The sequence below is a fragment of the Giraffa tippelskirchi genome, chromosome 12 (assembly GCF_054371585.1).
Source record: "Giraffa tippelskirchi isolate mGirTip1 chromosome 12, T2T-mGirTip1v1.2.pri, whole genome shotgun sequence".
NCBI classification, from domain to species: Eukaryota; Metazoa; Chordata; class Mammalia; order Artiodactyla; family Giraffidae; genus Giraffa; species Giraffa tippelskirchi.
This window is the reverse complement of record NC_137286.1, coordinates 7,638,040-7,659,451: the sequence shown is the minus strand read 5'-3', so window position 1 is coordinate 7,659,451 and position 21,412 is coordinate 7,638,040. Positions and strand designations below refer to the sequence as shown.

General features: G+C 44.1%; 1 long non-coding RNA gene across 3 annotated transcripts in view; it reads left to right on the top strand.

The window, feature by feature from the left end:
* LOC145528409 (uncharacterized) overlaps positions 1-21,412 on the top strand; it is a 203,472-nt gene that overhangs the window by 139,224 nt on the left and 42,836 nt on the right. For 2 of the 3 annotated variants that reach the window (XR_014070391.1, XR_014070386.1), the window contains one exon: positions 873-937. This is a non-coding gene — a long non-coding RNA (uncharacterized LOC145528409). Of the gene's footprint in view, positions 1-872; positions 4,269-21,412 lie in introns of those variants that run through there. The other variant, XR_014070390.1, reaches the window with a different exon arrangement.

Sequence of the window (21,412 nt, the reverse complement as noted above, 5' to 3'; positions counted from 1 at the left end):
TTATTATGCAGAGGGAAAGCTAACATTATTTTTCTCTTATGACTCCAAGTTTCAGAATTTCCGTCAGTAGATTGATCCTACATTTATGTAAAGATGGAAGGGAAACCGGCTCTAGGACAGTCTTGCTGCTCCCTGCACAGAACATGACTCTCCCATCAACCAGAACTGTGTAGGAGATATTAATTAACACCTCTTATTTTTATTGTAAATACATGACTTATATTACTTAAGGGAATTGTGAGCAGTGAACCATGTGGAGGACAGAGACCACTCATGAGTTAATCGTTATCCCTAAACCGGTTAATTGGAGTGGACTGTGAAGCAGCCCATGGATAAAATGATTGTGTTTTAAAGGAATCACAACAAAACAAGAAAACCTCTCTTGCTAGTCCTATGGGTTAGTGATAGACTGTGGATATTCTCAATTGCACTTTTGTTTCTCAGTATGGTATTTTTCGTTTGAATTTCAGTTTTGCTGCAGATAGGTGCACACAAAGAAGGCACTGAACACATAGGTAGATTTGTGCTCGCTTTTAGTCTTCTTAAAAAAAAAAAAAATATATATATATACACACACACACATGGACCTGCACACCCCCACACACATATGTATTTGAATTAGGATGGAAGGAGGTAAGTCACTTCAACCTCTAAACCCTTTTGACATTCACAAGGTGCTAAAAGTCAGCTGGGGTCTCAGCTTTGACGAATTTGCATCTCTTTGAATATGACGCTTGAAAAACCCCAGCGATAGATTAAATTTTGCCAAGGAGAAAATGAGAGAGAGGCTTCCATCTCCTAGGTCTGCTGGGAGGATCTTTATGGTTGATTTACTTTTTTTAAATAAATGTTTCTTTATGTGTTTCCCTCAGTTCCTGCCCAGGCTGCGTCTATCACACAAGCTGTAACTTCTGCCAGTCCTATCAACCAGCAAACAGTAAGTCAGCCTGGCTCTGGAGCAAGGTGAAGGGCTATTTCAATCTGAGCTGCATATACCTTCTGTGTTTTCTGATTAAAATGTGCAAGCAAACCTTGGAATAAACTCTACCTGACACGACTTCTCAAATAATTTATGCTCCTTGCAAACCTCGAATGCAGGATTGATTTTGGTGCCTGTCACTATATTTCAGATGATCAAAAATGGATCAGAGCTTTTAAATGAATTTAATGACCAAAGATGGTCCTGTAGGGGAAAAAAAAAATCGGTGAGATCAGAAAACAAAACTCCTTGTCCAAAGCCAGAGTAGAGGGCTATTCTTTTCTTATAAAATGACGCATATTCATCATCAAAAATTTGAAAAACAAAGAGGAGAGAAAAATCACTTGCAATTAAATAGGCTGGAGAGATCCATTGCTAGCACGTAGTCATTTTTTCCAGTCTTATCTGTGTCTCTGTTGTTTTCTATAGGTTAACGTAAAAATAAGTACAAATCTGTGTCCTGATTTTTATCATTTGCAACAATTCCAATGATTATGATGATGATGGTGACGTTTGAAGAGAATTCATCAGGAATTTTCTAAGCAATATGAATATGCCCCACTGGGACCTTAAAACAACCCTATTACATAATTTCTGTTATTTTCCCTATTTATATATTTTAAGGAATTAGCCTAAGGCCACACAACCAGAAGGTTCTAAAGCTGTAACTCAAACCAAAGCAATCTGATTCCTGAACCCGATACTTTTAATCACTATGCTGGGAGAGAAGCTTTTGCAATGTTATCATAAAATAATCACATATATAATTTTTAGTGGTGGTATAATGTACCGGGAAATATTATTTGCCATATATTTATATTTCATTCTATATAGATATGCCCTCTTGGTGGCAATTCTATGCTATAACATTGTATACATGATCTATTATCTTTACAGCCTTTTCTCCATTTCTGGATATTAAGTGGTACCATTATGTTGCTCCCAGATCCACACTTCATGGAAAAAGCACCAAATGTCAGACAGACCTGTGGTTGATTCTCATCTCTGCAACCTACTACCAGTGTTTTCTTGGACAAGTTGCTTATCCCCCCTACATCCAAGGCAAAGTAGATGTGTCAGAAAAATTAAACAAGGTGCCATGGATGTAAATGGTTCAGCATAGTTGCTGATCCATTGAAAGTGGACATTATATAGTAATTCTTAGTATTACTAATAACAATTTACAATAATGATTTTGAATGATAATTGTGTGACTGTGAATAATCAGATTCAGTCCTCACAATCATCCAGTAAAAGAGGCCTTATTTATCCATTGGGATCGATGATGACAATGATACTTAGAGAGGTTAATTGACTTTCCCGGGTGAAGCCTGAGATGTCCCCTGAGGGTTTGATTTCTGACACTCCTTTCTATACCAGGACCTCATCAAAAGTGCCTTAAAAATTCTGCCATTCCCTTCTCCAGGGCATCTTCCTGACTCAGGGATCAAGTCCACATCTCGTGCATTGCAGGCAAATTCTTTGCTGCCGAGCCACCAGGGAAGCCCAATAAATATGGTACTTGACCTTGAAAGAAAAAATTCTGCAAAAGAGTTTAAGAGTAAAGGGGAGACCTGAAGGACTTTAAGTCTGAGATGGATATGATTTTTTTTTTAAGCTCTGCTTGCATTAGTAAGGCAAGTGGAGAGCTCATGGAAAAGAACAAGAGTGGGGCAAGGAAAACCAGATAAGAGCCTGTTATTGGAAGAGAGGCAAGAGATGATGAAACAAGTGAGAGACTGACTTAGGACTGGGAAGAAATGGATCGTGTCAAGAAGTATGTCAGAGGTATGGCAGGATAGGTGTGCTGTGAGAGATAGAAAGGGAGGAAGAATGACCTGTCCGGATTTCTATCTGTATTCCTCGACACAGTAAAGCCAACAGCTTAATACACCAAGACACAACAGAAGAATGGTCCGCAGAGGAGAACCTGTATGCTTTTGCATACATTGGCAGCAGTTTCCTAATCGATACCCAAATGGAACTGACCAAGTTGTTGGCTGTAGACGTTTGAATCTCAAAAGCAGAAACACACATTTTGTGTGGGTGCTTTTAGCACATGGGTGGAGCGAGGATGTGGGGATACATGAGAGTATCCAGGACGAGTGTTAAGATAAGGAGACTGAGCGTGGGACCCGAGGAACACATCATTTAGGGGATGGGCAGAAGCTGTGCTGTGTATTAGGATGGGCTAAGCTCTGCTGCAGGAACAAACAAGGCCTGCTACCTGAGTGGCTTAGCAAAACAGAAGCACATTTCTCCCTTGTGCAAAATGTGAGGAGAGTTGGCAGGGGCTCCCTCTATCTAGTAACTCAGGGAACCAGCATCTTTCTATCTTGAGATCCCAAACTCTCAATAATTGGTTTCGAATGGCTCTGAAGGTCATTGGAAAAGACTAGATGCTGGAAAGATTAAGGACAGGAGGATAAGGGGATGACAGAAGATGAGATGGTTGGAAAGCATCACCAACTTAGTGGACATGAGTTTGAGCAAACTCTGGAAGACAGTAGAGGACAGAGAAGCCTAGCTTGCTGCAGTCCATGGAGTTGCAGAGAGTCAGACATGACTTAGTCTGACTGCAAAACAACAACAAAAGGGTCCTGAGAGCAGGGAAAAGCATATGCAGAAGCTCCTTAATTACCTTTTAGGGAAGGAATTCCCTGATGGCTCAGTGGTAAAGAATCTACCTGCAATATTGGAGACACAAGATCAAATCCTGGTTGGGAAGATCCCCTGGAGGAGCAAATGGCAACCCACTCCAGTATTCTTGCTTGAAAAAGTCCCATGGAGAGAGGAGCCTGTCAGGCTACAGTCCATAAAGTCACAAAGAGTTGGACATGACTGATCCACTGAGCACACTACATGTGATTAACCACAGTTAATTACAAGCTACCACCCTAACCACCAAAGAGGCTGAGAAAGATGAAGAAGAAATGACCTGATTGATTGAACACATAGCATTAAGTCTATCACCAACTTCAGGTGGATATTCAAGGTCATTTGCTAATTTTAAGACTATATTTGGGGATTATTTACTATAATTCAATGTGGATGTCATAACTCAGGTTAGTAATGGCCGTGAGCTATGATGGGTGCCATGAACTCTGCCCCATAGAGAGGGATGGACAAGCCAGAAAAAGAAAGGGGCTTGTGGGACTTGCCAGCTCTGAAGGCTGGGCAAGTGGAGGGCAACAGAGACTAAAGGGTGTGGGAAGTTCGGTCTAAGGAAGCCCCATCTGCCTGGAGGGCCCAGCAGTCCAAGCCGAAGTTAAACTCAAAACTAGAAAAACAACAACACGCGATTATGTCCAATCCATCACAGTAGGACTCTAAACTTCTTGGGGGGGGTGTGTTGTGGGGGTGAGTCTCTGTGGAGTCAGAGAGCTGGGCACAGAGACAAAGCAGAAGCCCATCTGTCCTGGGGGAGGAAATTCACTGCAAAGAGTGTCTGTGGATAACGCCAAGAACGTCTTGTGCTGAAAAACCAGTTCTGGCCATCACCCATAGGTGAACCATGGGGTGATATTGGTCCTGCTTTGACCAGGACTGGATCAGGTTCTGAGCAGAGCAGAGCCCCCAAGAGTAAAGGAGAGAATCCAGCTGAAGTGTCCTGGGAAAGGTTTCCAGTCTCATCATCCAAGTAAATGATGGGTCTGGCATTTAGATCATGGTGACTCAGATGGTAAAGAATCTGTCTGCACTGCAGAAGACCCAGATTCAATCCCTGGGTCAGGAAAATCCCCTACAGAAGGGCATGGCAACCCACTCCAGTATTCTTGCCTGGAGAATTCAATGGACAGAGGAGACTGGTGCGCTCCAGTCCATGGAGTCACAAAAAGTTGGTCATGACTGAATGACTAACACCTTCACTTTCTTTCACTTTCTATAGGGTCTCTGTTCCCAATGACCTATGTCATCGAGGACGAGCCATTTATTCCTCACCCTCTCTGGGTGTTGGTTTTCTTATCCCTGAGTGGGGAGGGAGCAGTGACATGGATGATCCATCCATAAGGCTCCTTCCCCTTCTAAAACTACTAGCCTGTAATTAATTGAGATATTGTAAAACACAGCACACATTAACACTGCTGCTCTGCAAGCTGTTATTTTTATTAATCACGGGCAGCTCTTCCCCACACTCTGAGTTAATGGGCACTGACTGCAGGTTTAGAAATTCATTTAGAGGGACATTCAGAAGGGGGATGCCATATCAAAACCACATAAAACTTCTCATGAAGTTTAATTGCAATGCACATCCCCAGAGAGGCAGAGCCGTTATCAAGTAAGAGCAATTCTCGAACGCAGGCCGAGCTTGAAAATAAAACATAACACTGCTCATAACCATGCTGATGATAGTAGGAAAACTCAATTGCTTGAAGCATTCAGAGGTAAAGCTTTCCTCCTTGTCCATCGGAGGAGCGCCTCATCTGGGCTTAGCATGCTCTGTGTCTCGCCCACATTAGGAAAAGGGAATACGGCAGAGTTTGTCCACAGTGTTAGGATAAGGAAGGTGGATCTTAGGTGTCAGGAGCCTTCACTTTGCCCCTCTAAGGAGGACCTTATGAGGAGCATAATGTATAATGACTCAAGCATCCAGAATTTTCTTCCCCATTGATTCTGCTTACCCAATCCCAGCCAGTCTCATTTTCAAGAAGCCACCGCATGCTCTTTACCTCTTGAATTTTGGGTTAGCCAGTCACGTATCAACAAACTCTCTTGGAAGAAGCTGAGCAGGGGGCAGTTTCCAGCAGAGGCTTGCCCTAAGAGAGGTAAGAGGAAAGTTCTTGGAAGAAAGAGCCAAGAGTGGAAGGAAGCAAAGACAGCCATTACCTAAGGAAGTGCATGGTGGGGAGGGTGCACAGCGCTTCACAGCCCCTAATGCATTTCCTCCCACCACTTCCAGCCAGCATCATACCTACCAAATGGGGCCAACAGGACTGGGATGAGGAAGGAGGGTCCGAGGCACCTAGAAGTGATGTGACTTGCTGTGGACCACCTGTTTAATGCGTAGAAGGTCTGAGCCTGGAGTTCAGGCTCCTGGAACAGGACTGGGGTGAGGAAGCATCGGGCTCCTGGTCACCCCACAGCCTGTGCCCCACTGCCCTGGTGTCTTCACAGTCACCACCTCTCTCTGCTCCTGCCTGCTCCTCCCTCCAGCCACCAGGGCTGCTTCCTCTGCTCCTGCTTTTGCTGATGCTGCCATTGAGCTCCTAATTCCCCTGCCTCCCCTTCTTCCTGCTGTTCCTCTTACTGCTATAGCTTGCTTTTTGCTTCTCTTTGATAGGGACTCTGGTGGACATAGGGGCTTCCCTTGTAGCTCAGTTGGTAGAGCCCACCTGCAATCCAGGAGACTCAGGTTTGATTCCTGGGTTGGGAAGATCCCCTGGAGAAGAAATGGCAATCCACTCCAGTATTCTTGCCTGGGAAATCCCATGGATAGAAGAGCCTGGCGGGCCACAGTCCCTGGGGTTGCAAAGAGTCCGACACGACTGAGCAACTAAACCACCACCGCCACCCATCAGGTATAACGATTAGGTTTAAACATCAGAGCAACTCTACAAAGATGTTTCTGAACTTTGGAAGGGTGACCCACTGGCTTACGTCACACAGCTTGTAAGTGACTAAAAGGAAGGGAAAGGGAAGGAAAAAGAAAGCATTCGTATCTTCTCCTAAGGCTTCCATGGTGGCTCAGATGGTAAAGAATCTGTCTGCCGTGCGGAGACTCAGGTTTGATCCCTGGGTTGGGAAGATCCTCTGGAGAAGGGCAAGGCAACCCAACTCCAGTATCCTTGCCTGGAGAATCCCCTGGACAGAGGAGCCTGGTGAGCTACAGTTCATAAGGTCGCAAAGAGTTGGACACAACTGAAGCGACTTAGCTCTCTCATGCCCACATAAGAGTGGCTGTTTTCAGAGACATGAAGCTTTGTTGGTGTTTAGTCGCTTTGCCGTGTTTGACTCTTGGCGACATCACGAACTGCAGCACGCCAGGCTTCCCTGTCCTTCAATGTCTCCCAGAGTTTGCTCAAACTCATGCCCATTGAGTCAATAATGCCATCCACCCATCTCATCCTCTGCCGCCCCCTTCTCCTTCCACCCTCAACCTTTCCAGCCTCAGGGTCTTTTCCAATGAATCTCATCCACTATAAATCTGATTTTCCAGAAAAGCGACAAAGATTTTGGGGGTTTTGAGGCAAGAGATACAAAATCTTGCCACTGAAGGGGTAGCATGTGCCAGTGGTCATCAAAATGACTTCTCCTTCTTAGCTGTCCTAGTCCTTGCCCCCCACCCCTCTGCCCGAGGGAGGGAGGAAGGAGAAGATGGATTTAGGGACCGCATCCTGGAGTGCACACCCAGAGAAAGGAGTTAGGGACCTCCTTGATAAACTGACCTCTCCTTTCTATGCATCCCTGAGCAAGACCCGAGCCAGGGACCTCACATCATCCCTGAGCAAGACCCAAGCCAGGGACCTCACATCATCTGTGGAGGATGGGCAGCAGTGCTCTGAGGCTGAGGCCAGGCACCTGGGCCAGATGGCCCCTAGAGGCCCAGGGGACAGGTGTAGCTCCTCTCCAGAGTTCTCAGGGCTTTCCCACACACACTTCTATGCCTCTCATTGCAGCAGTGCTGGGCTTTGGTTAGAGAGGGATTATTATATCCACATGGAGATGGGATTGCTATGGTGTCACTGAGGCTCAAAATGTGAAGTGACTTTCTCAATATCCCATTCAAGAGACCAGGGCCAGGGCTTGGATTCACATATTCACATTTTCCACTTTCTTTTTATGATGTTGCTTCTTCAAAAGTCACTCCCAGGAAGGCAATCCCCACTTCTCACTAACCCCAGCGTTTTATCTTTGCGGACACCCAAATATATTAATCAATGGGCCGTATTAGCATCTCTCTCTCTCTCTCTCTTTTTTTTACTGTTTCCTGTAAACTATCCTTCCAAGTCTCAAGTTGTGCAAATTCTCAGGAAAAATGGAATTTTCTTTATATATTTCTAGTTTTGAATGAACATCTCACATCAAAACCTGGCTGGAAACGAAGACTTTCCTTGCCGATAATGCAAAACAAAGCCTGGGTTTAAAAATAATCAGAGCACTGAGATGACAGTGGTATTGACAAGAATACCATAAACAAGCCCAGCTCTGGATCAGATGTCCCTTGCGTGGTGTGCCTATCTCTCACATGTTGGTGTTGTTACTTTGCCTCCCTGCTTAATTAAAAACATGTACCTACCAAGGGCCATATTGTAAAAAGAATTTGTTCCCGAGGTGAGCATTGCATGCAGCCATCAAAACATCTGTGTTTCAAGTTGTCTTCCTTGGCAGCTTGGCTATATTTTGTATCCCTATTTACTGAGTTTTTTTTTTTTTCCCTTTAAGTTTTATTTGGGACCAAATACTTAATTCTGGCCCACCTCTTAAGACAATATTCTCATCATAAATTCACCATGTGGGTAGACTTTTGCATGGCATTTAGTCCACTTGCTCCACCATTTCTACCCTGACTGCTCTTAGATTTTCCAAATGTTAGCCAGAAATGCTATGGCTCCCCTTGGCCTGTTGAATTCATCCAACAGTTCTCACCATGCTTTCAAGGGCTTTCTCCACAAGACTCCAGCCTTTGTAGTCCAAGAAATATGTCACATACAGCCTACTAAAGCTTATTCATCTGTTTCATAAGTAACTACCAAGTAGCTACTACATTCTAGATACTGTTTTATGTGCTCCTACTATGTGCAAAATGCTAAGAGACATTCCTTCTCTTTTTTTTGACTATTTTGTTTTAATTGAAGTATAGCTGATTTACAATGTTGTGTTATTTTCAGATGTATAGCAAAGTGATTTATTTATATTCATAGGAAAGATTAGTGCTAAAGCTGAAGCTCTAACACTTTGGCCACCTGATGCAAAGAGCCGACTCATTGGAAAAGACCCTGATGCTGGGAAAGATTGAGGGCAGGAAGAGAAGTGGGTGACAGAGGATAAGATGGTTGTATAGCATCACCAATTCAGTGGACATGAGTCTGAGCAAACTCTGGGAGACAGTGAAGGACAGGGAAGCCTGGCGTGCTGCAGTCCATGGGGTCACAAAGGAAGGGTTGGTCACGACTTAGCAACTGAGCAACAAATCCGTATATGTGTGTGTGTGTGTGTATTTCAGATTGTATTCCATTATAGGTTATTACAAGATACCTATTATAGTTCCCTGTGTTATAGAGTAAACCCTTGTTGCTTGTCTATTTTATGTTATAATAGTTTGTATCTGTTAATCCCATACTTGTAATTTATCCCTCGCAGCCTCATTTTCCCCTTTGGCAACCATAAGTTTGCTTTCTATGTCTATAAGTTGGTTTCTATTTTTATATAGATTTATTGGTATCACTTTTCAGATTCATTATATAAGTGACTATCACGTAATGGTTGTCTTTTTTATCTGACTTACTTCACTTAGTATTATAATCTCTGGGTCAATCCATGTTGCTGCAAATGGCATTATTCTTTTTATGGCTGAGTAATATTCCATTGTATATATGTATGAAATCTTCTTTATCCATTCATCTGTTGATGGACATTTAGGTTGCTTCCATGTCTTGACTATTGTAACTAGTGCTGCTATGAACCTTCAGGTACATGGATCTTCTTGAGTTAGGATTCAAAGTGCTAGGTTGGTATAGCACTGTGCATGTTCAGCCTTTTACCTCCTATATCTGCCTTCAGTCTTTGAGATTCTTCAACATTTCTAGTCTGCTAATGGCCCTCTGGCTCATTCTTATGGATTTGTTCTGGTTTCTTGTTTGAAATATATTCTCTGGCCTCTTGTGAGATTTTTCATGAACAGTAGAACTATGAAGAAAGCTGAGCACCGAAGAATTGATGCTTTTGAGCTGTGGTGTTGGAGAAGACTCTTGAGAGTCCCTTGGACTGCAAGGAGATCCAACCAGTCCATCTTAAAGGAAATCAGTCCTGAATATTCATTGGAAGGACTGATGCTGAAGCTGAAGCTCCAGTACTTTGGCCACCTGATGGAAAGAACTGACTTATTGGAAAAGACCCTGATGCTGGGAAAGATTGAAGATAAGAGGAGAAGGGGATGACAGAGGATGAGATGGTTGGATGGCATCACCGACTCGATGGACATGAGTTTGAGTAGACTCCTGGAGTTGGAGATGGACAGGGAGGCCTGGCGTGCTGCAGTCCATGGGGTCGCAAAGAGTCAGACACGACTGAGAGACTGAAATGCACTGAACTGAGAACAGTGACCAGTGGGTTCAGCCTGCCAGCTTGAACCCACCACACATGTCGGTCCTTTAAATAGTTTACAATCACCATGCTACATCCTCCCTCACATTATGTTTTTAATTCTATTGTTTAAATTAATGTTTTTTGGGGGTATAGTTGCTTTACTACACTGTGTTTGTTTGTACTGTACAGCAAAGTGAATCAGCTATGATTGTGTGAAAGTGTGTGGAAGTGTTAGTTGCTCAGTCACGTCTGACTATTATTTATATCTCCAAATAAAAACATGGATGATAACTTAGTGACACTGTTAATGCTAATGAAATAATTCAAGTTAAATACAGAATAGTTTTCATCTAAGTATTCAGACAATAAAATATTAATGCTGTTCTACTTCTAGATCACAGGGTTGCATGAAGAGATGTTTAGGGAGATGTTTTATATGGTTTTTGCGTTTATATTTGATGACATTTATCCTTGCTTATGCAAACTTGAGTTAATCTTAGCCACCGATTCTTTCTGAACCCTTCCTCTGGCCAGACTCCATGGGAAAAGGGAGACATGTAGGTCTTGGAGGAGCATCCATCGGCAAAGATAGACAATTTCAGGCTCAACTCAAGAAGACAGTAAGGATGTGGTAGCATTTCGTAAAGATAAAGAAAAGTGTATATTCTTTGAATATACTGAATAAAGAGGTTAATTTCCTACCTAAGATGAGAAGAGACTTCTTGGTGGTGGTGGCATTTTGCTGGGATGAAATAAAAATGGGTGAAAATGGTGGTAGAATGAGAAAAAGGAAGAAAAGGCAATGTGTGTATATGTTCTAGTCGTTTCCGCCTCTTTTGTGACCCCATGGGCTGTAGCCTGTCGGATCCTCTGTCCATGGGATTTCCCAGGCGAGAATACTGGAGTGGGTTGCCATTTCCTTTTGCAGGGGATCTTCCTGCCCCAGGGATCAAACCTGAGTCTCTTGCATCTCTGGCACTGGCAGGTGGATTCTTTACCACTGTGCCACCTGGGAAGCAAGATGAGAAAAGACTTCATGATGCCACTTCATGGTGGTGGCAGCATGTTGCTGGCCTCCCAGAGGGAAAATGGTAGCAGAATGCGACAAGGGAAGAAAAGGCAATAACCAGAAGCAGACGTCACTGGCACCTGCTTTACAGGTCGGAAAGCGCATTCCATGTCTTGTTTGACATAATAATCCTGGGGGCCAATGGGGCAGGGGTTATAGACTATTTTGTTATCATTGCTGTTGTCTGTTTGCCTGTTTTTAACAAAGGAATGAAGCATCAGAGATTAGGCATGTTTTTCCCAAGGACACTTGGTTAATAGCAGTGAGCAGTCCTGCACCACAGCCTGTGAATTCAGGCTTTAGTGCTCAAGTCTGTGCTAGGCTGTCACATGGGCTTCCCTGGTGGCTCAGATGATAAAGAATCTACCTGCAATGTGGCATACCTGGGTTCAATCCTTGGGTTGGGAAGATCCCATGGAGAAGGGCATGGCAACCCACTCTAGTATTCTTGCCTGGAGAATCCCCCTGGACAGAGGAGCCTGGTGGACTGCGGTCCAAAGGGTCGCAAAGAGTCAGACATGACTGTGACTAATTACACAAGGCTGTCACATGTATTTTGAGCTAAATATATGGTCATAGATATCTCTTTATTCTTCTCATCTCAAGTGGAGAAATACTCTGTGATGATTTATTTCCTGGAAGACTGCTAGTCCTGACTAGCCAAAGCTGTCACCTGTCAAGGAGTCCCCTAAATCCTAAGGGGGAAAAGTTTTAACTTTTCAAACATTCTTAAGAGCAGGAAAAACGTCCACAATTTTTTTGCCTCCTGGGCTCACTGGGGCTGCAGAGTGGAGTGTGGACTTTCTGGGGCAACTAGCTGTTTATAAAAATTCTGCTCACCTTCCCTTCCAGAGCTCTGTCTGCTGGGGCAACCCTTCCTTTGGAATGGAATCTTTTCAGGGGGGACAAGGTTTCTGTCTCCTGATTTGTTGGTAACCAAGTGTTAGCAAGACAGCACAATCTAAACAATGCCCAGGGCTCTCAGAGAGGAAGTGTGGGTGAAGGGTGATGTCTAAGGCTGCTCATTGCTGTAGGCACTCAGGATTGAGAGCGGCCATTGCTTGGATCTGGGGCTAGTCTTTCTGGCCACAGCTCAAGTGCTGGCTCTAGGAGATGGTTGACGATATTGAAACCAACATGATCAAAAGAGCAGTGCCAATCGAAAGATGAGAGGGACCCCTATTTCATGCACTTTCTACTATCAGAAGGGCCTCTGAGACCTTCTCCCCCCAATATATATACACTCTATCCCATGTGTTACCCTAATCCTTACTCTAACCAGCCAACCACCTCATATGCCTACTTCCCACTGATTTTCTGATGCAAGGACATATGAGAAGTCAAGGCTGTACAGGTTCTACTGATGCAAACCTATAACCTGTAACTAACTTATAACGCACTAGATCAATTTCAGAAAGACAGTAAGTACAAGTGAGATAGAGCTTGAGAGGCTAAGAAGAAAAATTACATTTCTCTGCGTAAGAAAAGGTCAGGCACTTTGAAACATTCTCTGTCTAGTGAAGGATCCTGAGTGTCGGGGTCCCAAGTTCTCAGAAAACTTGCCAGGAGACAGAGATATCATCAGGAAGAGTCTTAAGAAGGGTAGACCATGTGACTATTTGAGTGATGGCTAAGATTGGGCTTTGTCTCCTCTATTAGCGTGACTGTCTCCCCCTTACATTGTTGCTAACCTTGTGTTAATCTTGACATTTAGACTACAACATACAATAGCTTTTTGCTAGTTGTGCTCTGGGGAACGAGAGCTGTGCAGTGCTGCAGAGCGAGGGACCAAGGGATGTGGTTAGGAGGTAGAGGTAAGTGGAATGATGGGGAAACAGCAAAGCGAAAAAAGAGATCATAGGAATGTAGGCATCCAGTGCCCTTGACTCAGGAAGACATAGAAAGATTGGAGGAGATGGGAAGGCTTCATAGAGTCGGGGGGCAGGGGACGGCAGGAGGGAGGGCTCAAGGATGGCATGTAGCCTAAAGGAGCAGGGCTGAGAGGGCCGTGCAACCCACCTCCAGGAAACTGACCTGAAGGGCTCTTCATGGACCAGCTCAGCAGAGCTTCAATTCCTCAAAGGAATTGGGGGCTGACCAGCGAGTCCTTGCTTGCATTGTAGCCCCAAGGCTCCCTGGAAGCCAGTGCTGGCCATATCTCAACCTCTTCCCAGTCCATCAGCACTCTGATCATCCACCCTCTCTTCTTTGGTTCTCTGCTCATCCACCAGCCCCTTTCCAGCTGAATCTGTTGTGATCTCTGAATCTAGGCACCCAACAGAGCAGAAGACAAGAACATATAGAAGCTTTCATGCTGATGGTAAATTGGGGGAAGAAATATCCAGAAAAGGCATACCTGGTTTCCACAAACCTAGGGAAGCAACCCCTGGAGAAGGAAATGGCTACCCACTCCAGTATTCTTGCCTGGAGAATCCCACGGACAGAGGAGCCTGGCAGGCTGCAGTCCGTGCAGTTGCAAAGAGTTGGACGTGACTGAGTGACTAAGCACACACACAACCTAACAAAAGGCTGAGCACCACACTCTCTGAGACATGCATTCATTCATTCATTCATCATAACTCCTTCACTCCTTCGGCCCTCACCCATCCCCTCCGCGAACCAACTCAGAGCCTGGGCATTTCAGTCGGACCTGACATCTCAATGGAGCTGTTTCTCTGGGGCTCTTTCCTCCTTCACCCCTAAATCTCCATCTGTCCCTTTCCTCCTCTCTTTTCCTTCCCGACGGCAGGTTTCTTTATTTCAGAAGAAAACTTATGAAAATTGTTGAAACATGCACTACAAAGCGAAACCTTATATTTTTTTTTTTAACATTTGGTGGAGAGCTTCTCCCCACCATCCCCCAAAAAAGGGAGCCCTGTCAAAGACACTGCCTCCCCCCTTTGACATTCATGCAGTGCTCAGAGTCAGCTGGGGTCTCCGCTCTGACAAATTTGCATCTCTTTGAATGTGACGCTTGAAAAAAGCCGGAGCCGCTAGATTAAATTTTTTTTTTTCCGGCGAGAAAATGAGAAAAGCCTCTATCTCTCTGCAGAGTCTACTGGGAAGATCTTTATTCTGATTCTTGTTAGAATTGTTTATCACCCTGACAGGCCAGACTCGGACGAGATAAAGGCTGCGCTCCATCACGGGGCCTGACAGTGGTAGGACATGCAGAAAAATGAAAGGAGCAGGAGAAAATATTATTAATAGATGCCGACTTGCTTTGCCTGCATGGCACGTCAGGGAAGGGAGAGGGGAGCCATGGCTTGATTGCAGGCCTATGAAGTTCTGTCCAAAAAAGAAGCTATTTTTCATTAAGTGATAGAAGGGCCTTTTTCATGTTCTTTCCTGAGGAGCTGATAACTTATGCAGTTTATTCTAACCCTGCTGATTTCTGTCAGGGGAAGAAAACTCCTGAAAGATGGCTCCGACTTGTCCTTTTCAGGAAAGGAGGCTGGTTTGACAGACACACCAGCCAGGCCGGGGGGCCCGGGCTGGACAGGCTTAAGGTCCTGAGTCTGGTTGGGTGTGTTGAACGAATCTGGGATGGATGGGGAAGGGAAAGAAAGGCTAAACTCAAAGCGCTTTCAGCCTGGAAGGGGGCTCTCTGCCTTGTAAATATAGGGCTTTGGCATGTAGGGTCTGTGTATGGATTCTCTTCCTAAAAGTACACACTGGTACTCATCTATGTGGCTCCTCTCCCAGTCACACAGCTATTAACTATTGTATGAACAATCTCCCCCGATGGCTCAGCAGGTAAAGAACCTGCCTGCAATGCAGAAGACACAGAAGATGCAAGTTCGATCTCAGGGTGGGGAAAATGCCCTGGAGGAGGGTATGGCAACCCACTCCAGTATTCTTGCCTGGAAATCCCATGGACAGTGGGCTAGAGTCCAGTATCACAAAGGGTCGTACATGACTGAGCGACTAAGTAAGCTACAAGAGGCAGCTCAGGCCACTGTAACAGTACCCCAGGCTGCGGGGCTTGGGAAACAGACTTCTTGTCTGCTGAGACCCAGGTGTCGGCAGCGTTGGTTTCTCCGAAGGCCGCTCTGCTCGGCTTGCAGATAGCTACCTTCTCCCTGTGGTTCACATTGTCTTTTCCACGTGTGTGCACGCCCTATGTCTCTCACCACTCTCACAACCTCATTAGCCTTCAGTTCAGTTCAGTTCAGTCGCTCAGTCGTGTCTGACTCTTTGCGACCTCATTAGCCTTAATCCCCTCCTTTAAGACCCTGGCTCCAAATCTAGTCACCTTTTGAAATAGTGAGAGTTACGGGATTTCCCAGATGGCTCAGTGAGAAAGAATCCGCCTGCCGATGCAGGAGATGCAAGAGACTCAGGTTCGATCCCTGGGTCAGGAAGATCCCATGGAGAAGGGCATGGAAACCCACCCGAGTACTCTTCCCTGGGAAATCCTGTGGATAGAGGAGGCTGGTGGGCTCTAATCCATGGGATCACAAAGAATTGGATATGACCGAGCGACTAAATGACAACAGGACTTCAGTATACAGATTTGAGTATATTGTGTATATTCAACATACAATTGAATCCATAACAACTACACAGCGATTGCTTCCATTTTAGCTTTGGTGGATTCAGGCGGCAGAATCTGTGCAGGACATGATGCCCATACAGTCTGTAGCGTCCTTAAGGAAATGCTTTCTTTTAGGTAAGGGGGTGTTCTACAGATCTCTGTGCTGACAGGCACCTGGGCACCAAGGGGAGGAAAGCTGGCCTCTGCCTTCCGGGAGGAAGATCCCCTGGAGAAGGGAACGGCTACCCACTCCAGTATTCTGGCCTGGAGAATTCCATGGACTGTATAGTCCATGGGGTCGCAAAGAGTCAGACACGACTGAGCGGCTTTCACTTTCACTAAGGCTGGAGGGCCATCCAAGTATAAGGGTTGATGACGATTGCTGAAGGATGGTCCTGTGGCAGGTGTTCCCCGCTGGGGATTCCTGTGAGTCTGGGTGTGTGGTTTTCCAGTCATATATTAGAAAAGTTCTGTTCCCCTCCAGTTGAGGGAACAATTGAGCTCCCTTTGTAAGCTGAGCTCTGACCCTGAATTTCTTCTCTCATTCACCTGACAGCCAGAAGCCTGGCCGAGGGCTCTGTGAAGGCTCAGCTGGAACATCTCATTAATACCAGGGAACCACTGGAATGTTTTAACTTTTATAGTTTTCAGTGGAGGCTGGGGAAACAAGCTTGTTTAAACTGGAGGTGAGTGATGGGATATGTCTCTCTAGGGTCTCTATAGGGTCCTTGGGAAAGCCAACAGCCTTGGGTATGTGGGAATAGACTTTGCCGTAGACAGAGGTGACTCTTGTGCTTTATCTGTATCATTAACTACTTTAGACCGTGACCCTTTTAGCTTTAGGATCCTTGTGTGTAGAATGGAAATGATAATACTAGACAGAGTTGTGTTCGATAAAGTATTTTCATTGCTTGGCATACTTCCTGAAGTACAAAAAATACTCAGTGTACGATAGCCACAATGTTGTTGCTGCTATTGGTGATGATGAAAATGATGGTGTTGATGACAGAGATGGTTGTTTCTTTGGTAATCAAGTACACAGCTCTTAACTTGTGGCAGGCACTGTTCTTGCTTAAGTTCATCTAATACTTCAACAAACTTAAGGAGTAGTTATCATTATCATCCTCCTTTTAAAGATGAGGACCTTGATGCTTAAGAAAGGTTGGTAAGCTGGTCCAGGGTCCCATGATCAGTAAGAGACTCTTTGACTGGCCAAGATGATAGTGGTGTTCATCAGAGAGTTGTGGAAGTTTTTTACTCTACTACAAGAAGAAGGTACTCAAGTGAAGGGTTAAAGAATCAATACAAAGACCAAATTATTGCCAAATGGTCTGAGCAAGGGTAGTAGGATCAAAGTAGTGTGTGTTTACTCTAGCATCGAGGTATGAAATGTAACTAAAAGGGAAGGACTGAAATTCTTGGCTCACTGGGGAAAAGCCATGAGGTGAGTCATACATATTGGTAGAAACCATTTCATCCCTTGTTGACATAGCAGCTACTGGATGAGAGAGGGAATCAGAAAGAACTGAAGGATCCCAGCAACAGAGGTTAAATGGTTCCTGCAGGGCTTACAGAAATCTCTTACTCATTCTTCAAGCAACAGGCTAAAATCACCTTCTCAATGATGTCTCCCTTAATGTCCCCAGCATAAGAGAATTTCCCAAGCATAGGTATCATGATACAATGGAGCCATGTATTTATTGACCTGTGTGTCTTTTATCCTTGATTCTCACACTGGACCATTGGAGACTCTGCAGAACTCAGGGCTTTGTCTAACATTGAGATGGCATTTTTGAACAGAAACATGGAAAATAAACACTCTATGAATTCCAAATACACTGAAAATGAATCCTAAATCTTTGGGATAAAAGAGTCATATCAACAGAGAGCAGAGGTTAAAATATGAGAAATTAATTTTGGAAAAACAGTTTAAGGTCTTAGAGTTATGTTTCTTTTATTATAACACACACATAAGCCATGCTAGGCACTAGAGTGGTGAGTGTGGAAAAGAGTGGGATGAGAAGACGTGCGAAGATAAGAGTTCAGACCAGAGAAAACTTCCCTCTAGAGAAACGTAGCCCTGTAGAGCTACTCTATCTGTTATCCCAGAGAAATTCAAGGGAGAGGATGAGGTGAGGAATAGAAGGATGGAAGAGTAAAGAACTGAGCCTTTGAGCCACAGAAGTGGAGGTATAAAAGGTGAATGGGGTTAATTTTGGTCCTCAAGGGGTTAAGAATCTTCTAGGAAGAAAGCATACGTAAGCAAAGACTAGAAGGTGCCAGAGTGAACATCGGACTTGATGTTAGAAGACAGGTATTCCAGTTGTGGCTTTACCCCTTGTTCAGTGCAGCTCACTTCGGCTAATTGCCTTCAGATTCTTTATCTGTACAATGAAGGTGGCCAAGTAAGTAAGTGAAGAATTTCTTCCCAGCTTCTTGAGTCGCATGATCCATGAGTTGTCTTTCTTGGATGGTTTATCTGCTAAGAACATATTAATTTCCTTCAGATACTCTGTGGTATAGTGAAAAGAGCTTTGGAGGTGGGGCTGTGGCTACTTTCTAATTCTGACTTTTCTTTCCTTACTTTTGGCCAGTTTTGATCATCTCAAACAACATGAATATGGCACTCACTGGGAACCAGGCTTTGGGTAACCTGGATACATCTAGGAGTGCAAAGACAAGCTACTCACAATTATGTTCACATAACAGATTCCAATTGAAAAGAAGAGCTGTGCTGGGCAAACTAGGACATGGGATAATCCTAGTTACATACCACACTGAAAACTTAAAAACAGAGCTGAGAAAGAAGATTCCATTTCTTCTCTCAGAGAGACTTCAGTACAGTTGGAGAGACGGGCATATTTGTTCTTCTATTTGTTAATTTGCTAAATATTTACTTATCCTCTCAAAGCCTCAGTTTATGCATTTCTAAATTGGGACTGATACTGATTTCACACTCATAGGATTGCTCTGGATTCTAATGGATACTTTTGAAGAGAAAAAATGTAAAACTGTACATAGCATTGTGTATTGTGAGCATGCAACATATAGATTTTTTCATTGTTTAAGCAGTATTTGGCATGAAGAAGATGGTCAATAAACATTTGCTGAGAGAGTGAATAAGTAAAAGTTTACAGCTATTATAACTGTCTGCAATGGGACAGGCACTGTCCTGGGTCCTGAGATGATTTTTATGGTAAAGTTTAACATGTATTATGGTAGAGATAAGGGAAGCCCCGGTGGCTCAGTGGGTAAAGAAGCTGCTTGTAATTCAGAAGACACAGGAGATGTGGGTTTGATCCCTAGATCAGGAAGATCCCCTGGAGAAGGAAATGGCAGCCCACTCCCATATTCTTGCCTGAAAATCCCATGGACAGAGAAGCCTGGTGGGCTATAGTCCAAAGAGTCACAAAGAGTTGGACATGACAGAGTGCAAGCATAAGACACTCTCTGGACCCAAAGGAGAACACCTAAGGTCACCTGAAGAGGACATCAAGGGATGCATTATGGAGAAGAAGGTACCTGAGCTAGGGGTTAAAAAATTAATAGCCATAACCAAGAGAGTTGGGGTGGGGAAGACAGGAAAAGGTGAGTATGTTCCAGGCAGGGAACCCAGCATGGACAAAGTCACAGTGGTGTGACAGAGATGATGTTTGGCAAAGTACAAATATTCCTGAATTTTAAATACAGGGTCATGAGAAGCAATTGAAGGTGCAGCTAGAGAGGGTGGCAGACACTATTTATGGTAGGCAAGCAAAGACTTAGTTCTTACCCTGGATGGTCTGGAGAGTCAATGCAAGATTTTGAGCGGAGAAGTAAAATGGCTAGACTTACGGTTTAGATCACTGTTGAGGCTCTCCTGTATCTTCTACTATTCTTCTATTCTGGTTTGTATTTGCAGACAATACAGTTCCTCCATTAAATTGAGGCTGGTGGGTCTCTTGTTGAGGATACTTGGATCTCCTGTGTCCAAATACGGGCTGTACCTGGGGCTTAGCCAGTTGGTACAGTGTCCATGGACTTTGCATCTCCTAAGGAGTTGAGCCATGGAGAATGAAGAGGCTGGTGTTGATTCATTTTTTTGAAAGAGTTGGGATAGCCTATTAGTTGTTACTGCCTAGATCTAGAGGAGGGCCCATGAATTCCCACCCCAGCTATCTCATCCCAGGAGCTTGCCACCATGCCGATCTTCTGGACTCGGTGACACTGTTGCTGCTTCCTGCTGTCCTCCCCGGGCTCCCACCCTGCCTTTCAACCTTGTGCAACTCCCTCCCTTTGACAGAAAATAGCTGGAGCCAGGTGATAAAAGAGAGTGAGAAACAAAGTTTTGGGGTTTCCAGATCCCTGTAATAGAGAAGAATATGGAAGGGCAAGCATGGGACAGAGAGGCAACACACAAATAGATAGCACATCACCCCTGATCACTCTTTCCCACAGAGGTATTACAATGCAGACTTATAACTGGAGAATTCTCAGTGTTAACTATTAACAGTCTGCACCAAAACCAATGAAGTGCAGAACTAGATGATCAAAACTAGTCAGACACTTATCACTGGAATATAAGTTCTCTGAGTGCAATGATTCTTTCAGTGTGACTTGTCCCTCTAATCTGACTCCCAATGTCTTAAAACAAGTTCTCAATCTTTGATATTTGTTGACTGATTGACTGACAGGCATGTTTTTTCCCACTATATAACTGAAAGTTAGAAAACCTATTCATTGTTAATTCTTATAATGTGATTTGAAAACCTTCCTACATTCAAAGACAAAGATCATGGCATCTGGTCCCATCACTTCATGGCAAATAGATGGGGAAATAATGGAAACAGTGGCAGACTTTATTTTCTTTGGCTCCAAAATCACTGCAGATGGTGACTGCAGCCATGAAATTAAAAGATGCTTGCCCCTTGGAAGAAAAGTTATGACCAACCTAGACAGCATATTAAAAAGTAGAGACATTACTTTGTCAACAAAGGTCCATCTAGTCAAAGCAATGGTTTGTCCAGTCATCATGTCTGGATGTGAGAGTTGGACTGTAAAGAAGGCTGCTGAGTGCCGAAGGATTGATGCTTCTGAACTGTGGTTTGGCGAAGACTCTTGAGAGTCCCTTGGACTGCAAGGAGATCAAACCAGTCAATTCTAAAAGAAATCAGTCCTGAATATTCATTGGAAGGACTGATGCTAAAGCTGAAGCTCTGATACTTTGGCCACCTGGTGCAAAGTACTGACTCATTAGGAAAGACCCCAATGCTGGGAAAGATTGAAGGCAGGAGGAGAAGGAGATGATAGAGGATGAGACAGTAGGATGGCATCGACTCAATGAACATGAGTTTGAGCAAGCTTTGGGAGATGGTAAAGAACAGGGAAGCCTGGCATGCTGCAGTCCATGGGGCTACAAAGAGTCAGACACAACTAAGTGACTGAACAACAACTATATTATACATGTTCTTTAATACCTGGCTACAGTGTTCTATAAGGAGCTCCAAACCTCATAAGTTATGTTCTTGTTTAAATTTTGTGGACCTTAGTTAGAATAAATTAAAATACCTAAACAAGTAAGACCCAAAATATAATAGCTCAC